Below are 10,554 nucleotides of genomic sequence, written 5' to 3'. Positions count from 1 at the left end.
TGAGAAACGCATTAAAAGGCTAGTGTCGACTGGATTTATTAGACCATTTTATTTTCAATCATATGGAATATGCGAATCTTGTCTCCTTCGCAAAATGATTCGTACTCCCTTTAGTGGTAAATGGACACAAGCAAGTGATTTATTGGGACTAATACACACCGATGTATGTGGTCCAATGAGCATCACCGCAAGGGGAAATTATGACTACTTCGTCACTTTTACTGATGATTTAAGTAGATATGGGTATGTTTACTTAATCAAATATAAAGTGAAGCATTTGAGAAATTTAAAGAATTTCTAAATGACGTAGAGAACCAATTGAACAAAAGTTTTAAAGCATTACGATCCGATCGTGGTGGCAAAGATCTAAGTAATAAAATTTATTTATCATTTATGGATTATGACCTTATGTCACTACCCATAAGATCAAACTAATATGAGTCAGGTTGAGTTGTCAAGCTCACTTTTGGGGATTTGCAATCCAAAACGGACACATTATTTTAAACGAAAGGTCAACCTGGAGATACTTAAAATAGCAAGTCTATTTAACAAATGACATGGATCAGACACGCATATTACATGAATCAAGCTGCCATAATATAGTTGGTCTTTTATGAGCTAACACGTCAGTCTAGACGAACTTCTATTACTTCACCATATATGTTTGTAACTCACAAAGCTATTTCTTAAGAAGATAGAAGTATTTCTAAGAGAGAGAGTGGGAGTAAATCGTCACAAACATATCTTATAGTTAATATATTACTTTTTGAAAGTAATGGAACTATAATCTATTAAGATAGAGTGGGAGTAAAGTACACATGTCTTATTGTTAAGATGTTACTTTTAGAAAGTAATGGAATTATGACCTATTGAATGATCAATTGCGAGTAGTCCCAAATCGACTTCGTTGCATAAATGCCATAGCATTACAATCCAAAAACAAAATTTTTACTCAAGAGTAGATTTACTTTAAGGCGATGGTCTCTTTAAAGTAAATAAAGCTTTAGAGTACCTAAAAGCATAGATTGACATGAAGATGTTAATCAAGATAAATCAATTAGGAATTGCCACATTTCATTTTAATGAAGAATGGCAAATGATATTAGAAATTCACATTTCTAAAATGAGAATTTAGAGAAGGATGTGTACGGAACACAAAACCTTAGATAAAGATCTAAGAATCCTAACATATTATACAAAGCTTACTTAAGCGATCCTAGAATGGTCTTAAGAAAGCATCAAAGGATTATAATTATCATACTTTTCGTTCATGTGATAATTGAGAATGTTTTCATTCACATTGTTGAAGAATCATGTTTATACATGAAGTTAAGTGGGAGCCAGAATTATTTTTCCCATGTCTTATATGTTGATAACATATTACTCATTGAGAATAAGGTACCAATTCTCTCCTCTGTGGAAGAATGATTGGGAGACTAGGAAAAGATGTAATGTATTCTAGATTTCCAAATCTATGTGTTAAATTTGAGAGATTATTGGCATAGAGTCGAGAGCCTTATGATGATAAGTTCTTTCATATCTGTTTAACATCAACAAGGTTGAGTAGGTTGTTCATATTAATGAAAGTGGAATTACTATGATAGAGTCATAGTCATTCACTGAACCTAAATAAATTGTTGATCACATGAAATCAATTTCTAATGTTTCCGCCATTAGAACGATTATGTATACCATTAAATACACACGCCGTGATGAATCATATGCTTGGAGCATAATAAGTCAATATCAAGTTAATTCAAATAAAGGTCTTTTGAAAGCCTTAAAGAACATCCTTTAAGATTCTTGAGAAGAATTGAGGATTTATTCTTGTGTTTGGATGATATACTAAGTTGTGTGTTGAAGGGTTACACAAACTTTAGTTTCCAAACCTATAAGGATTTATCGAAATCCTAGGCTGATTTTAATGACTTAGAAGTAAGAGACTAGAGAAATGTTTTAGTTTCAACCAGTGCAAGTTCTACAAATAGAATCTAAGTACATTGTGATAAGATGGTCAATATAGGGAGTAAGATTAGATCCCTCTACCATAGACTTTATCACAAGTTATATGATAATAGTGGGAGCATCTTCCAAGTATAAGAGCCCAAGTCTAGTAAGAAGACTAGACATCTACTTAGATAAATTCATGTCATTAGAAATAACATTGAATAGAAGGAAATAACTATTCATAAAGTTGGAATGTATGGATACATGGTATATCCACTTACTAAGCTTTTAATGAATTTTAACTAGTGTCAAATGTACACTATAGATTATAAGATATGAAGTAGTAATAGGGTATTGACTATTCATATATGATAATCACATTTATCGTTTGAGTTTCTTTAAACTCATCCATTACTTTGTTATATCCAAATGGGTTGTTGATACAATATTTAACCCCATTGAAGTGAACTGGATTGAAATAGTATGCGCCCCTGGTTACTTATAGGAGGTGACGTCTCGAAGTGACTAGAGTGTGATGCGATTGATGGCAAGTTCAAGTGCCATAGGGTCATATGGGATGACTAGTCGATCACATATAAGGATGTCATTGGGGCGGGGCGGTGGTGGATATAGGATCCCCCGTACCCGTACCCACAAAGAAAAACTCGTACCCATCCCCGCCCCACCACCCGTGGCGGGTACAAGTTTCCAAAACCATCCCCGCCCCAACGGGTGGAAATATAAAACCGTACCCGCCCCGCTTACCCATTAACCCGTTACACCATAATTTTATTCTATAAATTTTTTCGTAAAAGTTGGTTTGATCATTATTAATTTCTATTTTTTTTTAATTTATCTTTATAATTTTAATTTTTCACCAAATAAGTTAGTAAAAAACTTTATAAAATAGTTGTTATTATCAACATTATATCTTAATTATAACTAAATAAGATTTATAAAATTATCATAATCCTACTAGTTTTTTTAATGATTGGCGGGTAGGCGGGTATTAGGTGGGTAAGATACAAAAACCATCCCCGCCCCATGACCCATGGCGGGTACAATTTTCGTACCCGCACCCGCCCCACCACCCGCCAAAGCTCTACCCATCCCCACCCCAATTGGGGTGGGTGCGAGGCGGTACCCACTTGTACCCGCCCCGCTGACATCCCTAATCACATAGACAGACTGTATGAGACACTCTATCGGGCAGTGACCGCTTATAGAGTTCTAGAAATTCATAAAGCCTGGTCATGGCAAGAGCTACTATAGTGTTCTTATGAGTCGATTGTTTTGACTAGAGACTATTCGCCCAAGTTGGCACAAGTTTCTTATTAGCTTTGATTTATACTCTACGACTGTCGTAACTGAAGTTAAATGTGTATATTTTGGGTCATGATGAACTGTGGCTATACGAAGGGAATAGTGCGATAGGAATTATCCACCCCCTTGTCATGGTTGTTTGAAATCTCAGGGCCACTCGAGGAGTAGTGAACTGAAAATGCGTGGCCACGCTCGGAAGGTATCTATGGTAGATAATTCCGGCCAGACAGTTACTCTCCAGATTGAGGAAACCACTCAAGATATGATCAAATGCAAGTACGACCTGCAAGACACCTTGCATTGAGTGGGAGATTGTAATAGGACAAGAGAATTGGTGACGCACACTTGTCTCGGACAAGTGGGAGATTATTGGAGTATGTGTCCTCAACAATAATGCGATCACATGTTTAAATCTCAAATTAAGAATACGAAAGGGATGATAAATTTTATACTCAACTGATCAACATTAATCAGTAACGATTGGCTGACTAAAGTTTGACGTTACTGTCATTTGACGGTGGTGATCAGTTGATCCCTTAAGGTCACACCTAAAGGATGAGACCCAAATAAATAATTAATTAATTGTATGCGATACAGATTAATTAATCCCTTATATGAATGAGTTGGATTTTGTATCTTATTGTAATGTGATTAAATAAGATTCGATTTAGTGGATTAATATATTAATTTACTAAATTATATTGAGGTTTTATAAATATTTTGAGGTAGAGGTAATTAGTTATTTACATTTACAAGAGGTTGTAAACTTAACTAAATAGCTATTATAGGACCCATTATATGTTGATATAATGATAAAATATTACTCAATAAGTTGAGTGAATACATGTTTATTAATTTGTCACATAATTGTTGTATGATCAAATTAATATTTAATTATGTAAGATAATTAAACATAAGACTTATAAGCATTTGTGGGACAAATATTATAAGACAAAAATGGACCAAAATAAGAGCAAGGGCACCGGGTTTGGAGAAGATAGGACACTTGTCCTAAGTTTTCTATTTTGTCTAAAAATCTTATGACACAAGCACCACTTGTGATGTTGTCTCTACATAATGTGACACTACCAATAAAGCATTTGCATGTAATATTTGGAGAAGACAAAAATGCTCTATAAAGAGCAAAATGGCCGGAACTTTCATAGAGAGAAGGACATTTTTTCTTGTTCTCAATTATTTTCATACTTATTCTCTCTAAGAGCCTCATCTCTTCCTCACATGCAAAACCTCAAAAACCAGTCAAATACTAATATTTGTGATATATTACTAGTGTAGTAGTATTGGTAATATTAGTAATAATTAAGGGTACATTACTACATAATATCTAGTTAATATTAGTAGTAATTTTTGGGTTAAATCTTGGGTGCAATCAAAAGGAGGGCTCCTAATATAGAGTCTTGGAGGATCATCCTAATACTTATCATAGCTTAAGAACAAGTGAAGGTAGGAGACCATACTTGTGCCCATTTCGTGCTATATAACAATGTAAGAACCATTGTTTTCTCATTTTATTTCTTATTTAGTTATGCATGCACTAGATCTAAAGGACTCATATTAAAATGTTAATTAAATCACTATTAGAGATGTCTAATAATAGGTATATGAACCTAACAGCTTGTATAGCAGCATGACTCGCCCCTAAAGCCCCTCTCAGGCCTTAATCCAACCGTGTTTGGTCTGTTCTTCCCCTTTTGTTTTAATTTCATATTTGTAATCGGTTTTTACCATTTCAAATATTTCAAATAATTTTCATGACAAACTTTTAACCATGAAACATTTTTCACCCTTGGTTCCTAATACCATGACGGTTTAATCCGTGTTTCGGTGATAATATTTGGTTAATTATATTTTAAAAAGTATTTTAAAACCTTTTATTTCATTTCTTTACATTTTAAAAGGCATTTTAAAACCTTTTTTCATTTCTTTACACTTTTAAAACAAATGCATTAGTCATAAACACAAAATCATCTTAGGTTCTACATACCATGTCGGATTTTAACCCGAGTACGATGATAAATATTGACTAATTATAAACAAATGAACTTAAAACAATTAGTTCATAATTAGTTTCAAAACTATTCATGTTAAGCTTGCAAAACCGAGCCCGACAACGAATATTGTCAAAATAATGATGATTATTCAAGTCTCGTTCTTCACATCAACACAAAAGCGGCCTAAACGGCTTTTTCAAACCAAGACGAGTTCAAACACCCTCTTTTCAATCTATTTTACGAACTTTTTCAATGGTTAGAAGACGTCCTTCAATCGTCTGTTGACCCGCGCTTAAACATGCCACTCATTTTTCCATTTTCAAATCAGGACAGGCCTGCTTGCATTGCCAGATGGCTCGCGCCTATATTGGCTGCCTGATGCAGGTTCTGTTTCCTTCTAGCACTTGTCTAGGACGATCTAGACTTCTATTAACCCGAATACAGGACGGATCAGACGATAAATCTGTCCATTTTACATCATATTTGCAAAACGCCTTACTAAGACAAATGGATCACGTTATGCACCATAAACCTAACTCGGTAAATGGATGTCTAATTTTCGTCTTGCATGCAAATCAACGTTAAATCCAACTCGAGATCAAATACTTGATGATGCGTGTCTTTTATATGATGTTTTACACCTCATTTTACACGCATTTCAGAGCTCATTTGTGTAGTTTATGCTACTATTTGCCCCATTTCGTCTACTTTCGTATTTTTATGTAATATTGCAGATTTATGCGTAAATGAGTAGAAATTGAGCTAAATCCGTCCCCGAGTACCTTGCATTGCATTTGACATGAAGTATTTACTCAAGGAACGAGCTTGGTGCGCATTTCGAGGCCTGAAAGACAATTTTATGAAGAATTAGGAGCGAACTATCAGCTAAAGCAGTCGATCGACTGGCCTTCATGGTCGATCGACCAACGCACGACTTATAGAAGCTTCTGTTCAGCACAGTTCAGTCGATCGACCGGTCACAGTGGTCGATCGACCAAGCCGCTAATCTGCGTGAATTAAGAGATCGAGAATTAGGAAGCCCATAGTAGTTAGGTTTTGGGAAATAAGAACTACGTTGTATTCTATATAACGTAACCTAGGTTTTCATAATAATCATCAAGCTTTAATTCAGTTTTATCATTAAGTTCCACACATACATTAGTTTAGGTTATTTCCGTTAATAAATTTTCGTTTCGCATTCGGTTTTGATCTTTCTTCTGCAAATTCTCTACTCGGTATTCATCTGTTTTAATATTCAGTTTGTTTGCTTTCATTCGTAGTATAGAATTGCTAGGTTAGATCTCCCGAAACCAATTTATTGTTTTATGTTAATTGTTCGTTTAATTAATTTAAGCATGAATTCGAATGTTTTAATTGTTAAGTTTATTGTTATTATTATTTCCAGTATGAGTGCTAATTACCCTGTGCTAGGATGTAAGGAATCTGTAGAAGTAGGCGGCATTAGAATAGTGACCTGAATCACGCCACGGTCGATCGACCGCACACCCTGGTCGATCGACTGGCCACGTGAGATATGCTTCATTTTAATTATTTTAATTTCTATATTTGACGAATCGAGTGCACGCGACTAGTTGAATGCCTAGGAATTGACCGACCCAATAAAGATCGAAAGATAGGGAAGGGAGATAGCCTACCTAATTAAGACGACTAGAATAATGAGATCGAAAGATGAGTTAGTTTTGCCTTTTAAATCACTTTTCAGGACGAAAGTTAGTATTAGTGATATTAGGGACCTGTAGCGAGATCGAAAGATGCTACCTGTTTAGAATGGACCGAAAGGACTTCTTATTTTCCCGTCTCACGTGATTGCTTTAGACCTACCTAGTATACTGCCGCCGAAACTATAGTGAACTGACCATCTTAGAACCCTTTCAATATTTGATTTCATCCGTTTATTTAGTTTACTTTCTTTTACTGCCTTTAGCTATAGACCAAATCAAATCAAAATCCCCACACACTGTTACCTTAGACTAGAATTAGATAACTATTAATTGCATCTGCCTCTCTGTGGTTCGACCCTGCTACCGCTATCTATAGTAGTAGTTGGAATTATAAATATTATTTTTGGTGCACGCAACGACATGCATCAAGTTTTGGCGCCGTTGCCGGGGAGGCAATTGTTTAAAATTTTTAGTTGTTTTTATTTTAGTCTTTCTCTTAGTTTAAGGGACATTTGTTCCTTAAACTATTCTCATACTCTTCTTGTAGTTTCTTCTTATGCGCAGGTCACAGGGTGGTGAATTACTACCATTCAATCCTGAAATTGAGAGGACTTTGCGCGTGAAGAGGAGGTTATTTCAAGAACAACAGTCAGAGGAAGAGCCTGGTTCTCATTCTAGTTTTTACGAGAACGAGCTGTTTGAGGAGGATCCGCCTTCATCTCCTGTTTCTACTTCTTCAGTCGAGACCGTCACATCTCCAGACATGGCTGAAGAAGCGAGTATAGCCAGTCACTCTGAGCCGACAGCTGAGAATATCTATAAGGGATTCACATTACCAGGGACGGATAGAAAATTCGAGCCGAAGCCGTCCTATATCAACTTGGTTGAGAGAAACCAATTCGGGGGAGCTGCAAATGAAGATGCAGCCAAACACATGGAGACATTCATTAATTATTGTTGTTCCATACCCCCACCAACCGGTGTGACCCAAGACTAGGTGAAGGAGACTATGTTCAAATTCTCTCTTCGTGATGCTGCAAGGGAGTGGTACCGAGACCTGGATCGAGCTGCCCATGGGATAACGGACTGGAATTCTCTAGCCCTAGCGTTCTACAAGAAATATTTCTCTGCCTCGAAGACGAATGCCATTAGAGCTCAGATCACGAGCTTTAAATAGGGTCCTGATGAGAACTTTCATGAGGCGTGGGTCCATTTTAAGAAGCTGGTGCGAACTATTCCGCACCACGGGTTCGAAAAATGGAGTCTATGCAACCAATTTTATAATGGGCTCTATGACGATCAGAGGGCTATCGTGGATGCAGCAGCCAATGGCAGATTCCAGGAGAATGTGGGAGAGACTAAGGGGTGGAAAATTATTGATGATTTGGCCACCCATAAAGCTGAGTATGGAAATTCCAGGGGAAATCAAAGAGGAGTCTTTGAATCCCCTTCGTAGCGCATTAGAGGCTCTTACGGCGAGATTTGATAAGTACGAGTTGGGAGGAGCTTCAAAAGGAGGGATCTATCAAGTGAATGTTGTGTCAGACGGTCCTTTCGTCTCTAAAAGATGTGGAGCTGAGGGACATGTTTCAGACCATTGTCCTAGTCCCTATGAGTCTTGTGCTGCCTTTCAACATTATAGGCAGACAAACACTTATTTTGAGCCGAATGTGCATCCAAACTTGAGGTGGAGCAACCAAAATGTCTTAAATCCGACTCCACCTCCACAAAGAGCGAGAGAGGCGAGCACTATGTGCCCCCTCATAAGCGGCAGCAGCTTTCAAAAGCCTCCGTATGTTCCACAAAGAAGAAAGAAGCCCCAAGGCTCCGAATTTGTCGAGTTGAAAAATTTGTTGCTAAAAGAGTCTCAAGTTAGAGAGGCCGGGATGAAAATGTTGGAGAGCCAAATTGCCCAATTGGCTAGCAAGAATACAACTCGAGCTCCGGGACATTTACCGACGCAGACTGATCAAAAGGAGACCCTTAATGCAATTACTTTGAGGAGTGGGTCTACCCTTGATGGGCCCGCTATGGTTGAGCATATCGCTGAAAAAGATGATGCGGAACCGAGCAAGAAAAAGGCCGTGGTAAACAGTGGCAAGAACAAGACGATTACCAGGTATATCAGTCGATCGACTGATATACCCAGTCGATCGACCAGTCCACGAGATACAATAGCTTCTGGTCCTGTAGAAGTCAGTCGATCGACTGACCAACATGGTCGATCGGATGACAACGCTGCTGATGGTGAGTCTTTTCGTCCTCCAATGCCAAATAACTTGAGGGATCACTTGTTTCGGGGTACGACTACTCCGAAAATATTGAGGCAAGACCCAAGTGCTGATGGGTCAGTCCCAGTTCCAAAGTATGACCCGACGATGATTAATGGTTCATTTTTTAGATGGTCCGAAGAAGGGTCAAGCTACAACAAAGAGAAGGTAGTGGATTTTCAGCCTAAATCCACCGATGCCGACATGCGAGACTTAGAGGAGAGGGCTAAGTTACTTCTTTCAGCCCCCTATCCGAAAAGATTGGTGCCGACAAAGGAACAGGTATCATTTAATAAGTTTGAGAATGTTATTCGTAGCTTAAACGTACAAGTTCCTTTTCTTGAATTAGTTAATCAAGTGCCTGCTTACATGAAATTTATGAAGCAACTTTTGTCTAAAAAGAAGTCACTTGAAACTGTGCACACTGTCGCACTCACTGAGGAGTCATGCTCTTATTTGACCCATACTGCACCTCATAAGCTAGAAGACCCAGGTAGCTTTTCAGTTCCTTGTAATATTGGCACCTTTTCTATTGAGAAGGCCTTGTGCGACCTAGGAGCCAGTATTAGTGTAATGCCCTTAAGTCTTGCTAGAAAGCTGAAATTGACTAGGTTTGCAGTTACCGACATAACAGTACAGATGGCCGATCGTTCTGCGGTCCAGCCTATAGGAGTCCTAGAGGACATTCCTGTGCAAATTGGAAAGTTCTTTTTCCCTGTTGACTTCGTTGTACTAGATATGCCCGAGGATGCTCACATACCTATCATATTGGGTAGACCATTTCTGCACACTACTGGTGCAGTTATAGATGTTGGTTCAGGGACTTTGACTTTCAAAGTAGGGAAACACTCCATTGTCTTTGCCCAGACAGCTAAGAAGAAAGAACTCATGTGGCCTGTCACTTGTAATACGGTTTCTGAAAAGAAACCCTATTTTGTGCTTCCTGATATGCCTGTCTCTATGCCTGTTTCTGCTATAACACCTCCACCCCAGATTGGGAGCAAATTGGAGGAAGATTTTTTTTTTTTGGATATTGCAGGAGCTGGTTTGGAGAAGGAAGAGCCGCATGTTGCTCCATCTGTGAAGGAGCCAATCGTTTCAAGAGGCGGCTTAGGATGTCTTAGCTATGGCACTGATGAGGAGCCCGATGAGGAGCCAGTCAAAGTGAGAGAGTTCGACTTGGACTTTAATGAGCTAGAAGAGGTCATTGCTTGGGAAGATGTTGAAGCTGTTGATCCGTTGAGTTTAGCGGATGTTGGAGTTGAGAAGAGTGCAGCTGAGGAGATGAGCACTGTAGAGGCTACTTCTTGTAGCCAGGAG

This window comes from Silene latifolia, chromosome 7 (assembly GCF_048544455.1).
Source record: "Silene latifolia isolate original U9 population chromosome 7, ASM4854445v1, whole genome shotgun sequence".
NCBI classification, from domain to species: Eukaryota; Viridiplantae; Streptophyta; class Magnoliopsida; order Caryophyllales; family Caryophyllaceae; genus Silene; species Silene latifolia.
The sequence above is the reverse complement of the archived record's forward strand: the minus strand, read 5'-3'. Positions refer to the sequence as shown.